Source organism: Mesocricetus auratus, unplaced genomic scaffold, assembly GCF_017639785.1.
Source record: "Mesocricetus auratus isolate SY011 unplaced genomic scaffold, BCM_Maur_2.0 Super-Scaffold_100004, whole genome shotgun sequence".
NCBI lineage: Eukaryota > Metazoa > Chordata > Mammalia > Rodentia > Cricetidae > Mesocricetus > Mesocricetus auratus.
In genome coordinates this window covers 86838717-86855047 of record NW_024429189.1, presented here as the reverse complement: position 1 = coordinate 86855047, position 16331 = coordinate 86838717, and the positions used below count along the sequence as shown (strand labels likewise).

General features: G+C 45.3%; 1 long non-coding RNA gene across 2 annotated transcripts; it reads right to left on the bottom strand.

Annotated features, from left to right (window-relative positions):
• Window positions 1–392: 392 nt before the first annotated feature.
• LOC121140487 lies at window positions 393–16307 on the bottom strand. Of its 2 annotated transcripts, none has more exons than XR_005877343.1 (5): window positions 15862–16307; window positions 15193–15337; window positions 13980–14045; window positions 12858–12932; window positions 393–2046 (listed from the first exon to the last, which is right to left on the bottom strand). It is a non-coding gene; the product is annotated as an uncharacterized LOC121140487 (long non-coding RNA). The 2 variants fall into 2 exon arrangements; XR_005877344.1 differs by having other exon boundaries at window positions 393–1519.
• Window positions 16308–16331: the final 24 nt, after the last annotated feature.

The following is a 16331-nucleotide window of genomic DNA, read 5'->3' as shown; positions in this document are numbered from 1 at the left end:
TCCTAGGGAGACATGGCAGGCTGCAGTATGCCCTTGCCCTGGGGTTCCAGAAGCTAAGGCTTCCAGGATCTGGAGTGCGAGAGGGCCATAGGCAGAGAGAGCAAAGGTTACATCCATTCAGAAATCTTGACAAAGTCAGAGAGAGCTGGGGAGAGGTCACACAGCATCCAGGCTGAGGCCACTGCTATATCTGGCACATGAGTGTGCATGTGCCTTTGTTACTGCTATTGTCACCCTAGGGCCCTGACTTCTTGAAGACCAGGTGTCTGTGCTGGTTAACATGGTCAGTGCTGGGTCCCAGTACCTAGACATTTATTCAATGTTCTAGATGTTTCTCTGACTTTCTTTTTAAAATAAGATTTATATAGAAATTAGTATATAGATACAACAGATTGTTCTCCATCATGTGCTGGGCTTTATTCAATCACTTGAAAACAAATCTGTTTTGTAAGTTACAATAAATTTATTTAAAACAAATCTATTTTCTATTAACTGGCCTGAGCATGCAGGAATTCTGCTGACTGGCTGCTTTTGGATTCAGACAGCAAGTCTTCCCTGGGAATTCCTGATGGCCTCTTCCATCAGATTTTGGACTCACTGAACCTCCTCAACTGTATGAAACAATTTCCCCAATTATTTCTTTGTCTCCCTCAGTCTTTCTGTCTTTATACACACATACAGAGAGAAAGAGAAGTCTATCCATAGCCTATTGAAACTATGCAGAAAAAATTACATATGTGCATAAGAGATTTTTTTCTTGTCACAGCATAGTAGACAATACAGCTTAGTAGCTGCATATGACATATTCATTGTATTAGGGATTATAAGTTATCTAGAGATAATTTAAAGTATATGGGGCAGATTGTATAGGTTGTATGAAAACACTGTCATTTTGTTTAAGAGGTTGGAATATCTGTGGATCTTGGGAGGTCCTGAAATCAACCCCTGAAGTTGCTGAGGGTCACCTTCAGAATAGGACAGCTCCTGGATCTCGTTTAGCTTCTGTGGGGCAAGAACCAAGTCCTGCCTCAGCTGGCCCTCTGCAATCAAGGAGTGACAGCAGTTTGCTGCAAGTTGCCTGAGCTTTGGGGCTTTAAAGAAAGTTGCAGTAGAAAGAAGAGCGAGGGTTCTGGGAAGATTCCTGACCTATGTCTTCAACTGTTGTGGTCCAGTGAGCTGCACGAGAAGGTGACCATGTTAGAGGTGCTTCTGAGAGTAAACCCAGGAAATGCCCTGCTGGACTACAGCGCCAATGTTGACACTTGAAGCTCTGAAGAGATCGGTCCAGCTGTGATGTCACAGGCCAGGAGTAGCAAAGAAGAGGAGGATATCACAGGTCCAATCCTAGGCAGGGTCTCAGAGACCCTCAGAATGTCACTTTCATCCAGAGATGAAGAAGCAGACACCCAGGACTGGGGATGAGAATGCTTGCCTGGCACTCAGCACGCCCTGGATTCAGCCTCCAGAACTGCATAAGCTGGGTGTGGTGCACACCTGTAATCCCAGCACTTAGGAGACTCTGAGAGGAGAATCAGAAATTCAAAGTCATCCTTGGCTACATAATGACCTTGAGGCTAACCTGGGCTACACTGGACTAAAACCAAACACAAGGCAGAAACAAACAAGCCTCAGAATTCCTGAGAGGAAGAAACAGCCTGTCCAGATCACATAACATGTCTAGGATATATTGGATACTGTTGTTTTAAGCTGTGACTGTTACCCTTCTTTTAGGAACAGGCACTCCAGTTTTTCCAGGAAAGGTCCCTCTATTCTCACTCAGCTCATAAGTTGGGGTCCTGATTAACTCCACTTTAAATCAAGGGGTGGGCTTGTAGAGGAACCTGAACAATCAGAGCCATGTTGTCTCAGTTACGGTTTCAATTGCGGTGAAGAGACATCATGACCACAGCAACTTTTACAAAGGAAACCATTTAATTGGGGCTGGCTTACAGTTTCAGAGGTTTAGTACATTTTCATCATGGCAGGAAACATGGTGGCATGCAGGCAGGCATGGTGCCTGAGGAGCGGAGAGTTCTCCATCTTGAGCTGCAGGCAACAGGAAGTGAATTGTCTACCACACTGAGCACAGCTTGAGCAAAGGAGACATCAAAGCCTCCTCACAGTGCGTACTTCCTCCTACAAGGCCACACCCACTCCAACAAGACCACACCTCCCAGGAGTACCATTCCCTTTGAGAGCCATTTTCTTTCAGACAACCACGCTCCACTCGCTGGCCGCCAAAGGCTTGTAGCTATATCATAATGTAAAAATGCATTCAGTCAAACTTCAAAGGTCCCCATAGTCTATAGCAATCTCAAACTTATTTAAAAGTCTTAAGTTCAAAGTCTCCTCTGAGACTCATGCACTCTCTTAACTGTAATCCCCTGTGAGATGAAAAAAGCAGATTGAATACTCCCAACATAGAGTAGCACAGTATATGCATTACTGTTCCAAACCATTAGGGAAGGGAGCATAGTGAGGAAATACTAGACCAAAGCAAGACTGGAAACCAGCTGGGTAAACTCCAAACTCTGCACCTCCATGTCTGATGTCAAAAAGCTCTTCAGATCTCCACTCCCTTCAGCTTTGTTGACTGCAACACACTTCTCTCTCTTGGGCTGGTTCCACTTCCTGTTAGCAGCTCTCCTTTGCAGGCATCTCATGGCTCTGTCCTCTCTACTATCTTGGGATCTCCAAGGCAATCCAAAGTTCAACTTCACAGCTTTAAGAAATGTCCTCCCTAGGCCTCCATTCAGGGACACCCCTGACACATGCCTGACCTCAGCAGCTTTCCTTAGTTGCAGAATTAGATTCCCTTCTTCTATCCTTGACTCTAAGCCAGAACCACATGGCCAGAGCTGCTAAGTCTGCTGCTTGCTGGGGCTGGAACATGGCCCCTCTTTCAATTACATCTTTACCAGCTTTGCTTTTCAGTTGTTTCCTTCACGGCCCAAGCTTACTCTAGAATTTGTTCTGTAGATCAGTCTGGCTTCAAACTCAGAGATCCACCAGCCTCTGCCTTCCCAGTGCTGGAATTAAAGGTGTGCACCACCACACCCGAATCTAAGCTTTTCTTTAATTCCTTTTCACAAGTTGGAAACTTGGCTGGGTGGGATCTTACCCTGAAGTCACCACTCCCTTTATTACATTTCCTAATCTGTGTATCTCCTTGAACACAGGATTTAGCTCCATTCCACTTCCTGCTGCCCCTTTCTCCTCAAATTGTTCCACATCTTGTATTTTTTTCTTGCTCAAATTGCTCCTTTCATTATAATTCTTCATTAGAGTTAACACTAAAAACCACACAACAGAGTCTATGCTAGGCTGTTGTGAGATTTTCTCTACCAATGGAATTAATTCAAAACAATTCACTTTAGCCTCAGGCAGACTTTTTGAACAAGGGCAAAAAGCAGCCACATTCTTCACTGAAATATTACAAGAACAATCTCTAGGGCAATACACTAACATTCTTCTCCTCTGAAACCTCTTGGCCCAGGCACCCACAGTTCTAATACTAAAGCTCTTTATTGATTGCTCAGTGTTAAATATCTATTGGCTACTTTGACTTTCCAATCATCTCAGAATTTTGAGTCCAGTACACTTATTGCCATAAAACTCTTTTCCTGCAAATTAAACTATAATTTCTTTTTTTCTACCCACAGAGTGGTATAGTTTGGAGTGGTTGAGATCAGTAGTTCCCTTTCATATCACTTATAGGAGGGAAGAGAGAGGGATGGAAGGAAAGAGGGAGGAATAGAGAATAATGTTCCAGTCTCAGAGTCTACTCTGTAGACACAGTCAATGTAACTCATAAACTTCAGTGTTTTCCCACTGTCCATATCCACATGCCTGTAGTGACCTGTGCAGGAATGTGATAAGACTAAAAGCGCCATCTACATTAATAAAAAGCTAGCACAAATTTAAATGTCCATTAACCAAGGAATGGAGGGGCTGGAGAGGTGGCTCGGTGGTTAAGAGCATTGGAGTCTTTACAAAGAACCTGAGTTCAGTTTCCACCACCCACAAAGTGACTCACAATTGTCTGTAACTCCAATTCCAGGGTATCTGATGACTTCTGGTCTCCTCTGGCCCCTGCATACATGCAGTACCCATAAACACATCTACACATAAATCATATACATATTTAAAAAGTAGAGGAATGGATACATAATTGCCATGAGGCCAAGGAAAAACAATAAATTATGACCTCACACATTGACATAGATGAATCCCAAAAACAGTATTGAATGAAAAAGTAAATAAATCCTGTAAAGTTTCATTTACTTTAACTAACCAAATAGCCCCGTGTTGTGGAATTTTCCTTTACACTTTGTGAAGATGTGTCACTGTGATTGGTTTAATAAAGAGCTGAATGGCCATTAGCTAGGCAGGAAGAGGTTAGGCTGGACTTCTGGTGACAGAGAGCTCCGGGAAGAGGAAAGGGCCAGATGCGGAGGAAGCAAGACATGCAGGAGGAGAGGTTTAAAAAAAAGCCACAAGTCACACGGCAGCACATAGATGAATAGAAGTGGGTTGATTTAAGTTATAAGAGCTGGTGGGACAAGCCTAAGCTATAGGCCAAGCTTTTATAATTAGTAATAAATGTCTAAGATAGCAGCCCAAAGAAAATCTGTCTATACCCCAAGCTTAGCAAAACACTACTTAGTGTTAGAGATTTATACACACGCAGTAAACATGGAAAAGTGAAGAGAGCCAGGAAGATGGCTCAGTGGATAAAGGTGCTTGTCCCCAAGCCCTCCGTCCACGGAGCCCGCATGGTGCAAGCAGAGACCTGACTCCCAGGACTTGCCTTCTGACCTCTACACTTCTGTCATGGTACGCATGTACACAGAAGATATAAATGTAAAAAATTTAAGCGAAGGAATGTTAAACATAAGTTTCAGAGGTGTTTCTATCCTGACAGGGAAGGTTCTAGGTAGAGAGACACAGAGAGTTCCAGAAGTAGGGGCAATATTTTACTTCCAGTCAAGCCAGGCGGGTGTTGGGTACACAGAATGGGCCTGTGGCAACGACTTGGCAGATCTCCGCATTAGCAGCAGTGAAAAGCGATGGCTGCCACTCAATGAGCATAACCCACAGGACGGTAAGCATTTTCATTTCATTTTCTCATTTAGTTTTCCCAGCAGCCTAGGGAGGTTAAGTGCCATGCCTAAGAGTTATTTTCTGAGATGAGAGGTGGCGAAATAACTTGCTCCAGGCCACAGAGCCATTCAGGGTGGAACCAGGATCCAAATCCAGGCCACCTGACTTCAGCTCATCTGTTTGGCCATCTTATATGCTGTCAAACCTATTTTCACAGTTACAACAAATTGGTAATCCTCAATCCCAGAACGGAACACCGGCAATCACTAGATTGGCCAACATGCCAGGCGTCAGGATTCAAGAATTTCTCATCATCTCATAGAATCTAGGACAGCTGGGTTTGTGGTGCAATCTGGCCCTGATTTGCTTGAGGTTAAGTGGAGAGTGAACTTGCTCAGCACAGAGTGGGTTGTCAGGATGAGAGAATTTCAGTGTGTATGTGGAGAAGGTCCGTGACAGGTAGGTTCATGGAGGCAAGTCAGCCATCCGACCTAACACCTGGCACTGAGTAGTGAGGCAAGAGCAGAGGACAGAGGTAGAGGAAGATGAAGAGAGAACATGCATAGATGTTGGCTCTCAGATGTATTAACTGTACCAGTTGGATAAAGACCACATGCCCCTTGTGGGACTGGGCGGGGTGGGGGGGGGCGGGAGTTACACATATTTGCCTCCCTCCAGAGCTCAGGAGAAAATGAGAGTCTTTCCCCGAGTTTAGCCCTCTTGGGGAAGGAGTTAGTGTGTGAGGATGAACCCCTAGAGAGCCATGAACTTCAAGGCAGTGTATGGAGGAAAACTGATGAGATCCTGACTATGGGTAAGGTCTGGTTAAAATCCTGGGTGTACATGATGATTATTGTTATTTATGTGTATGGTGTTTTGCCTACATGTATGTCTGTGCACCATGTATGTGCAGTGCCCAAGGAGGCTAGAAAAGGACATCAGAGCCCCTGGAACCGGAAGTACAGATGGTTGGGACAACATCATGTAGGTGCTGGGAATCGAACCCAGGTCTGCTTGAAGGCCAATTATTGAAAATTTAAGGCCCTTTCCTCACCTCTAGGAGAGGATGGTCTCTTCACAGCATTGCTGGTAAGAGAATACCACAGGTGAAGACAGGCATAATTCCCCTCACTCAGCAGGTACTTGATAAATGGAAGCCTCCCGTTCTTCCTCACAGGTCTTATTTTATTTTCCAGGATGGAACTTGGGCCCTTGCACGAGCTGGGCAAACACCAGGTGCTCAAACATGCTGGGCAAACACCAGGTGCTCACACATGCTGAGCAAACACCAGGCGCTCACATATCTAGACACTCACTATGACACTTCACCCCCAACCCAGAAATTGTCATTTTAACTTTTTATATAATAATTTAAAATTAGCACTTGTGTCCTGATTTGATGCAGCTTTATGGAAATGGGACACTTTATTCACATATATGATTGTCCCTTCAGGGCCTGAAGAGATGGATCAGTAATTAAGACCACTTGATGTCCTTGCAGAGAACCTGGGTTTGGTTCCCAGCACCCATATGGTTGCTTATTTTACTCTGGTTCCAGGACATTTGGTGCCTTCTTCTGTCTTCCATAAGAACCAGGCACACACACAGTGCATGCAGGTAAGACACTCATACACATAACATGAACATAATAAATAGCCAGGCGTAGTGGCTCCTACCTTTAATCTCAGCACAAGAGAGACAGAGGCAAGGTGTTCACTGAGTTTGAGTCTGGCTTGGTCTATGCTGTGAACTCCAGGCTAGCTAGAGCTACATAAATAGCTCTATACACAAACAAACAAACAACAATTTTTAATTAAAAGATTATTTTTTCAAGTGTAGATTATATCCTGGTGTCATGCAAAACTATCCTCAGAGCCAAGCAGGCACCATCAGCCTTGTCCCTTGCAAAAGAACTGTCCCAGCTGGACCTTTTGACTATTTAAACGCCTTCATGGAGGAAGGAATTACAAGTCACTCACCTGAGTATCCTCTATTTGCTGTAACTCTGCCTTAATTGCACAAGACCCCAGGGAGGCACTAGAGTATATAGTCTAGTAAGACTAACGAGGGTGGAGGGCTCAATTTCTGTGGCTAAGAGGCACTCAGCCCTGCTGATGCTTTCTGGGTGCTACCTTTTGAGGAGAGAGCCCTCACACTCATGTAAGTAACCCCCACCTGTGCTCTATAAGGAAGCCCACTAAACTATAGGTTCTCCAGAGCAAATTTTGGTGACCATGCCTTGGTTTCTGCTTGTGCTTTTAGTTTCAGGAGGAGTAGACATTTTTTTTTTGTTCGTGTCCGTGTCGCCCCCCCCATCCTCCCCTGTGTCATCGTGTCGTCCCCTCCCTCTTAGCAACACCTGGGTACTTTCAACCCAGCTAGAAATTAGTTTGCCTGACTGACCTTTGGTGAATAATAGTGGTCTTCAAGAGAATAGAACATATGCATCACTCTGTAAACCTTCCCATACAATATGACCCTTTAAATATATGTCTGTGCACCATGTGCATGCCTGGTGACAGAGGAAGTCAGAAGAAGGCATCCAATCCCTGGAACTGGAGTTACCAATGGTTATGAGCCACCATGTGTATTCTGGGAACTACATTTGTGTCCTCTGCAAGAACAACAAGTGCTCTTAACCACTAGTCATCTCTCCTGTCCTACAATGTCCTTAAATTCAAGTAGCAGTCTTACATATTAGTTTGTAACCAGTGTTTACAAATACATTCAAAGGAGGACTTAATTCAAAGGCAGAAAATACCTAGGTGAAGCCCCACATCATTCAAGTGGTGCTTGGGGTTTTGATCTTCCCAGCTGGGATGCCCGTCAACTGTAACCTAGATAAGCACGTGTTAGTAGTACTTGTGCAATGAGATACTCAGTTGCTATGGAAACAAACACTTTGTCTCACACACAGCATGTGGATGGATTGCATAAATACAAAGCTGATTGTAAGCAGTCAGGCTTACAAGAATAATAATGATTGACTGCATTTACATAAAGTCCCCAAAAGGGATCAAACTCACTATGTTATGGAAACTCAAGATGTTGTGCCTTGAGGGACCAGGGGAGCCAGTATAGATGGAAGCCCAGGATGTTTCTGGGTTTTGGTCAGTATTCCATGTTTTGAATGGTGTACTGGTTATACAAGTATGTTCAACTTAGTCTACTTCCTGTTGCTCTAACTTTTATCCACAATCAAGTAATTTAAAAAGGAGGTGTTTGTTTCTTACCCTTCTGGAAACTGGGAAAGCCAGGTTAAGGGATTGCATTTGGTAAGACCTTCTTGGCTAGTGAGGCCTCTGTCCTAACAAGATGGTACAGCACAGAACATCACATGGTGAGGAGGGCCCAAACCAGCCAAACTAGTTTTTATAACAGACCCACTCTGGGGCTAAGTCATTAACAAACTCACTCATCTATGGGTGGGTTAGTCTACTCCTGAGGTCAGAGCTCATTACCCAATCACCTCCTAAATCCCCATCCCTTTACATAACATCTACCTATGACTTGGAGGATTAAGGACCAACATTTGAATTTTGGGAAAGCAGCACCCAACCAAGGCAAACAAAGAGCAGGGGCACACCTAGAATTCTCACACTTTTCTATGTGTCAGACTGCATAAAACTGGAAAGCCAGCTCTGACCACTTAGAGTGAGGCACAGGACCCCTTTGTATTAAGAATAAGAGCCCAGTGGGATTCCAGCTAAACATGCTTGCTTGGTCTGTAGGGGTAATACTTCTTGAAATACCTTGGATTGTATGGTCATGTTCTTGGGACCCCAGACCCATCTCTAACATGGAAAATCTGAGTTTGGTTCCTAGCACCCATATAGGGTATCTTACAACCACCTTTAACTAGTTCTAGGGAGTCTAATGTCCTCTTTCGGCCTCTTTGAGCACCTGCACTCATGTGTACAAACTTATATTAACAGGAAAGAAAAAGGGTTTGCTGAAAGGAGTGTTTAACTAGCCGTGTTTGAGGGCTATTCCTCAAGACCAGGGGGAAAAGGGGACATTGCAAGGATCTGAGGGAATCAACTTGTGCATAGTGGGCTGAAATGTAGCATTTGTGTCTACCATGTGTTACCATCACTCCGTGTTGACAATTCCTGCCCAGTGGCCTTGGGTGGTGAGGGTGTGACCAGGACTATCCTATCTTAGTATGTCATCTTCCTGGCACTGGGATTGGCTCAGGGCAGCCACCTTGCTCAAGTAAGATGGTCAGAGTCAGAGTCTGTTAATAAATGTCCCTTTGATGCTGGGATGGCCGGACAGAGTCCTGCTTCTTACCCCAAGTTCTGACCTTCCTTAGCATTCTAAGCCTCCATTCCATTCTATTCTGTGAGTCATTGCGAGGCTTTCCCAACTAGGTGAAACTAGAAGTTGCTGCTTTTGCTTAAGCTCCTCTAGTTTGTCTCTTGATACCTGCAATTAGCCAGGATTAGTTTTGACTAATCTATGAAGTCGGTGGGGCCACTGACTGACATCAACATTAAGAAGACGAAAAAGTGGTCTCTTCTGGAGCAAGGGTGATCAGAGAAAAGAGGCTGTTCTGCAACAGGACATCTTCTCAATGTGACCTCAATGCTCTGTACAATCTGGGGTGAACCCAGCCCCCCCACCAAGTACCACCATGCTTGAAGTTTATGCTGAGATTATATTCTCTTAAATTCTCAAATTCCTTCACTCTGAGTCTCCAGTCAGTTTAACTTGGAAAGATTCTTTCTTCGCTGCATTTTCCCCGCAGTGATAACTATAATGCCTCTCCCTACTCACGATGCTTACCTAACTCAGCAGCGTGACCCTGGCCATTAAAGAGGCCATCGGACAACCCTCATTCACAGCTAATAGCTTCTTCTTGGTCTGGTCTTGCTCCCAGGGCCACATAGTGTCACTGTTGAATTTTGGACAATACATCCCCTTGCTGTCCCCTTCCCTCCCCATGCAGCACTGACTAATGGCTCACTGCTGGGCAGCTACCCTGGGGTTGCCCACTATGTTTTGTGTTCTGGGGAGCCAAGCTGGGGACCTCCCAGTGTTTCCCTGGAGACTGAGGCTGGGAGGGCTTCATGTCCACAGCAGGAGAGGACAGCAGAATCATAGCCACTTCCCCACAGCCAGCAGTGCCTGATTCAAAAGACCTCTACAGGGCAGTCTCAGCCAGTGTGTGCATGGGTACTCTCCTGACAGCATTCCCCCCCTAGAGTGAAGGGAAATCTATCTCAGGTCCAGTGTGCTCCGACTTCCCACAAGATGATGAACTCATATGGAGCTAAATATGCCAGGTTTACCAAGTGCCACACTCTCCTTCATGAGATACAACAATGACACTATATCTTAGCAAAACAAATGACATTGTATAGGTCTCATTTAGTGAGGTGTGACACATATGCTGCCCATAGAATCAGCTGTGGTCTTTGGTTGGAAGCTAAGCTTAACTGGCATGGGCCGTGCCCAACCTTTGTTTCCTGCTTCTATGAGCTTGCTGTCATCATTATCACCATTTCACAAGTAAGAAGAGCAATTTAAAAAACTAAGGCTGGGGCTGGAGATATTGCTCAGTGGTTAGGGATACTGCCTGCTCCTCCAGCAACCCAGGTCCAGTTCCCAGCATGCCACACGGCAGTTCACAGCTGTCTGTAACTAATTCCCAGCACCCACAGGACAGCTCACAACTGTCTGTAACTCTAATTTCAGGGAATCCAACACCCTCTTCTGCCCCCTGTGGGCACCAGATACACACCGGTTGCATAAGCATGCATGTAGGCAAAACACATAATGTAATTTCTTAAAATAAACTAGGGCTTAGGCAGGTAGGGTATTTGTGAGGCCACCAACACCATGGCCCCCTCCATCTCTTGGATGCCTGAAGGGGAGGACAACATTCCCTGTGGAATGAAGAACCCCCGCCAACAGGAAACACAAGGTCCAGCTTGTCTGTCCTGATATCGCCCTAGAGGATGCATGGACCAGGAAGAGCACTGAATGGCTGTTATCTGCCTGGAAGGTGTTCTGTTCCTTCACGCAATCCCACCTCCTTTTCAGGAGCAAAGTTAGGCAGGGTTTTGTTTCTTGAAGCTGGAGCACTGGGCAGAGCCCTCCTAGACCCAGTACCACAGCAGCAGCTAGTGTCCCCTGGGGCACTACTTGAAGCTCCTTTCGAAAGGAAGCAATTTACGAAAGAGTCTCAGCTCATTCTGGGGGACCCACGGAACCTTCTAATTTTTCCCAATAACGCTCACCAGCTACACTTTGTCAACCCCAATCCCACTACTTACAAATGTTCCAGGTCAGAGAGTCTTCCTGGATGGCACCATTTCCATAGTTCATTTAAACAACTACAATATGATTGTTCTGATATTTTCATACTTGTGAATTTTTTTATTTGATAAAATGGGAAGTCTACCCACGAAGGAACACATATAAAGCGAGTCCCTGGCCTCCAAAATCTAGAGATGCCATTACCCTACATACCAAGAAACTTAATGGGCTTTTTTAATTTAACCATTTAAAGAGATGATTCCAGGAGTGCTCATCTAAGCATTTTAATAATATGGATCATCTTCCTTTGTTTTTTGAGACATGGTCTGTTATGTAGCCCATGTTGACCTTGACATTATAATCCTCCTGCCTCAGATTCCCAAGTGTTGTGATCATAAGAGTGTGTCACTATGCCCAGTCGTAGCTGGGTGGTGAATGTTCCCCCAAGGCTCTCGGCTTAAAGGCTGTGGTGCTCTTTGGAGGTGTACAGGAGGTATCTATAGGAGGTGGAGTCCAGTGGAAGAAGTTAGGTCTTGGGTGGTTTCCTGCACACCCCACCCTGCTTCCTGACCATCTCCAGGGGCACCTCCTCTTCCAGGTCTCCATTCTGCCATAATATCTGTGTTAGTTAGCACAGGCTCAAAGGCTGTGAACAGAAACCATAAACCTCTGGAGCTGTGAGCCCAAAGAAACCTTTCTACCTTATAACTTGACGATTTCAGGTATTTTGTTACAGTGTCATTAACACAAACTCCATTGGAACAATTATTAGGGGATGGTGTGATATTGTTTGTCGGACAACTAATTTCTCTATGTGATTGTCCTGTTTCTCAGCGGCACTCTTTTGCTTGTTTTGTGACAGGGACCCACTCTGTAGCTAAAACTGGTTGTAAACTCACAATGACCCTCTTGCCTCAGATTCCAGAGTACTGGAATCACAGGAGTGAGGCAGCACACTCAGCTATGAAGGGCATCTCCATCCCATTCAATAAAATTTAAGAGAAAAAAGAAAAAAAAAAGAGAAGGCAAAAAAAAAAAACTCATCATGGAAGCTGACGTATGACAGAGTGAATCACCAGTACATCTTTACATGCAAGTTTCATTGGTCTGGTCAAGAGTTACTGGTCTGGTTCCGAGGCCTCTGGTTTCTACTGCACTGTGGATGCTGGGTCCTCACTGGACTCCTTCCTGATGTCCTGATGTTGCCCTGTGTCGTGGAGATCCTGCAGCTTTGGGTCTGCAGAACCAGTAACTCCACATGCACCATCAGATCTCACATGGGTGGATGCTGGGGTGGGCCAACTCAAAACCCTGGTTCTGGGCCTGGGTAGTTATAGGGTTGGTTAGCCCACCACCTTTTCTACAAGGGTTTCTTAATGAGGTTCTTCTTCTTTCTAAAGCCTGTACTGTGGTGTGTGGTGGAGAGCAATAGAGGACACCCAACATTAACCTCTGCCTCCATAAACACACTCACGTGCTCACACACTCACCCATGAGAGACACAGGTCTGCTTCAGTCCACCCACGTAGGCAATGGAGCCTTTTGGAGACAAATGGCCAGGAGCTCTGGAAGAAATGGGGAGTGGAGTGGGTTCTGGTCACCCAGTGTAGCATGTAAAAATGTTCATTGGAGTTGTTGCTTTGGCTGAAGTTGTAATTCTTTTTTTTGAAATAATGTTATTCTATTATTTTATCTTATTTACATATCAATCCCAGTTCCCTCTCTCTCCCATCCTCCCATGCCCCCCACCAGCTACCCCATTCCTTTCCCCATCCACTCCCCAGGGAGGGTGAGGCCTTCCATGAGGGATCATCAAAATCTGTCAAGTCATTTGGGGCAGGGCCTAGGCCCTCCCCAGTGTATCTAAGATAAGAGAGTCACTCCATGGGAAATGGACTCCCAAAGTCAGTTTGTGCACTAGGGATACATCCTGGTTCCACTACTAGAGGCCCCATAGACTGCCCAGTGCTCCTAACTGACACCCACATTCAGAGGACCTGGTTTGATCCTATGTTGGTTCCCCAGGTGTAACACTGGAGTCCATGAGTTCCCACTTTCTCAGGTCAGCTGTTTCTGTGGGTTTTCCCAGTTTGGTCTTGACCCCTTTGTTCATCACTCCCCCCTCTCTGAAACTGGATTCCAGGAGTTTGGCTCAGTGCTTAGCTGTGAATCTCTGCTTCTGCTTCCATCAGCTGCTGGGTGAAGGCTCTAGGATGGCATTTAAGGTAGCATCTCCACTATTTCTTAGGTTCCTAGTTGGGGTCACCCTTGTGGATCTCTGTACAATTTCCTAGTGCCAGATTTCTCTTTAAACCTAGAGTGGCTCCCACTATTGATTGTCTCTTTTCTTGCTCTCCTCTATTCCTCTCTCCACTCAATCTTCCTGTTCCTCATGTTTTCCCCTCCTCTTCTCCCCTCCTTTTTCATCTACCTCCCTTCCCTCCCTCCCATGCTCCCATTATTCAGGGGCTCTTGTCCCTTTCCGATTCACTGGGGGACCATGTATGTCTCTCTTAGGGTCCTCTTTGTTTCCTAGCTTCTCTGGTGGTGTGGATTGTAGACTGGTAATCCTTTTCTCTATGTCTAATATCCATATATGAGTGAGTACATACCATGTTTGTCTTTCTGTGACAGGGTTACCCCACTTAGGATGGTTTCTTCTAGCTCCATCAATTTGCCTGCAAATTTCAAGATTCCATTGTTTTTTTCCATTGAGTATGAAGTTGTAATTCTTTTGATTGACTTTATTTTTTATATGTATGTATGTATGTATGTAGATTCAGCATGTCGTTTTACAGGAATAAGCAGGACAAGGCCTGAGACACCCCTTTAGAAACATTCTTAAAGGACTGAGATCTGGAAGCACGAAGGATCATCTGGGTTCCTTTCTCTCCTCTGCCCACAGGCTGGGAATCAGGGCAGTTTCCACCCTCATCGTAAGTCCCCCATTATCCCCACTTGTACCCGCATTGCGGTTGCTGCTGTGGCAAAAGCTCTGGAGCATGGAGCACAGTAGGATCCTATGACCCAAGCAAGGAGAGGGCCTTGGAAGGCAAAGGGAAGAAGGGGAGGAAAGTGGGCTGGCAAGATGGCTGGCTCAGTGGGTAAAGGTGCTTGCCACCAAACCTTGAATTTAGTCTCCAGAACGCACCTGGTAGAAGGAGAGATCTGAACTTAAGTGTATTGTATACGACTCCCTCCACAAAAATTAATAAATCAATGCACATTTTAAAGAGGGGGAGGAAGAAAGGTTGTGCGGCATTGTGGGGTCTACCATGCCTGACAGGAACAATTGCATGGCGGGAAGGTTTATGTTGGCTCATGGTTTCAGGGGGCATTCAGACCATCATGACAGGCGAGGCATGGTGGGAAGGTGAAAGTCTTACCTGATGACTGATCTTACCTGATGAAGGCACCTTACCTGATGAAGGCTCCTTACATGCATCAGGAAGCAGGAAGCAGGAAGCAGGAAGCAGGAAGAAGGGCCAGGGCCAGGGGTCTGGTTATCACCTCCAAAGGCCTATAACTGCCATGACTCTGGCAGCTAGAACCCAAATAATGTCACCAACTAGGAATAAGTGACCCAGACATGAGCCTGTAGGGGATATTTAAGAGTTAAACCACAGGAGCATCCTGTGAGGCTGGGAAGGATACCTCTAGCCTGTTAGGTGACCCTCTAGCAAGCTGCTCTCTACAGACCTCAACCGTATTTGCCAAACCCTCAACTCTGGCCATCACCCACACTGGTATCAGATCAGACCCATGGCCAGGCTCTAACAGGTCAGCTGCCTACACCAATGCACCCAGTGTCCTTCTAGGTCTTACCTGAATGTGGGTGGAGTGGGCAAAGTGTGGAGGAACAGAAGTTTGCCTGCGACAGGCAGAGAACCCAGCGTGGAGGTGTCTCGGCTTCCTTTTGCCTTCATGAAGGCCCCAACATATTTACCAAAAGAAATCTTTGCTTCTGAGGCTGGAAGGTAAAGCACCTACTGTGTAAACATGAGGACCTAAGCCCAGGTGCCCCAAATTCACTTAAAATCAGGACACCACAGTGTTAGTCTATAACTCTAGTACTTGGGAATGAGGGCAGAGACAAGTGGATCCCAGGGACTTGCTGGCCAGCCAGTTCAGTTGATTTAGCAAGCTCTAGGTTTAATGAGAGACCCTGTCTCAGAAAGTAATAAAATAGAGCGTGATTGAAGAAGACATCCAGAGTTGACCTCTGGCCTCCTATGTACATACACTTGTCAGTTGAATGCATGCCTGTGCACGCATGCATGCACACACACACGCACACTTATGCATGCAAAAAATAAGGAAATCTTCTAATCCCTCTCTATATATATACAAACATATACAGTTAAATTATAATAAATTAAATATATATAATTATATATAAAATCATGGAACGGTTTAGAGCAATGCCAACACATGGGTTCAAGAAAGTGTTTCATTATGAAATTCCATTGGAGTCAGGGGTTTTCTGGGTCTTACCTGTGGATAGCCTGGCTTCAAATGCACTTGTAGATTAGATTCCTCCATCCACAGATTTTTTTCCTCTCTCAATTCAAGCTTTCTCTCTCCTTTGTGGCAAATAAAATATAAAATAAAGTGCTATAGCCACGTCCAGTATTGACCACTGGATCCATTTTCTTTTCCTATTCATTGGCCTGCACTGGCCACAGCTCTGCAGCTCCCGCCCCCCTAGAAATGGAAAGCTTAAGTGAATGTTCTTTGTTAGAGCCCTGGAAGAAGTCACTGGAGAGATGGCTCAGTCTCAGCAGTCAGGAGAGTAGGCTGCTGCTGTTTGCTTTTGTTTTTGTTATTTTAAACGTAATGATGCGATGCATTCTCTTTAAAATTCTAGACGTAGCATTTATCAAGCCAAAGAGAGAGATGAAGGATAAATGATCAGTCTCCACCCTCAGCTCTGAGGTGGATGTTTGCTTTCAGGGCTCAAAATA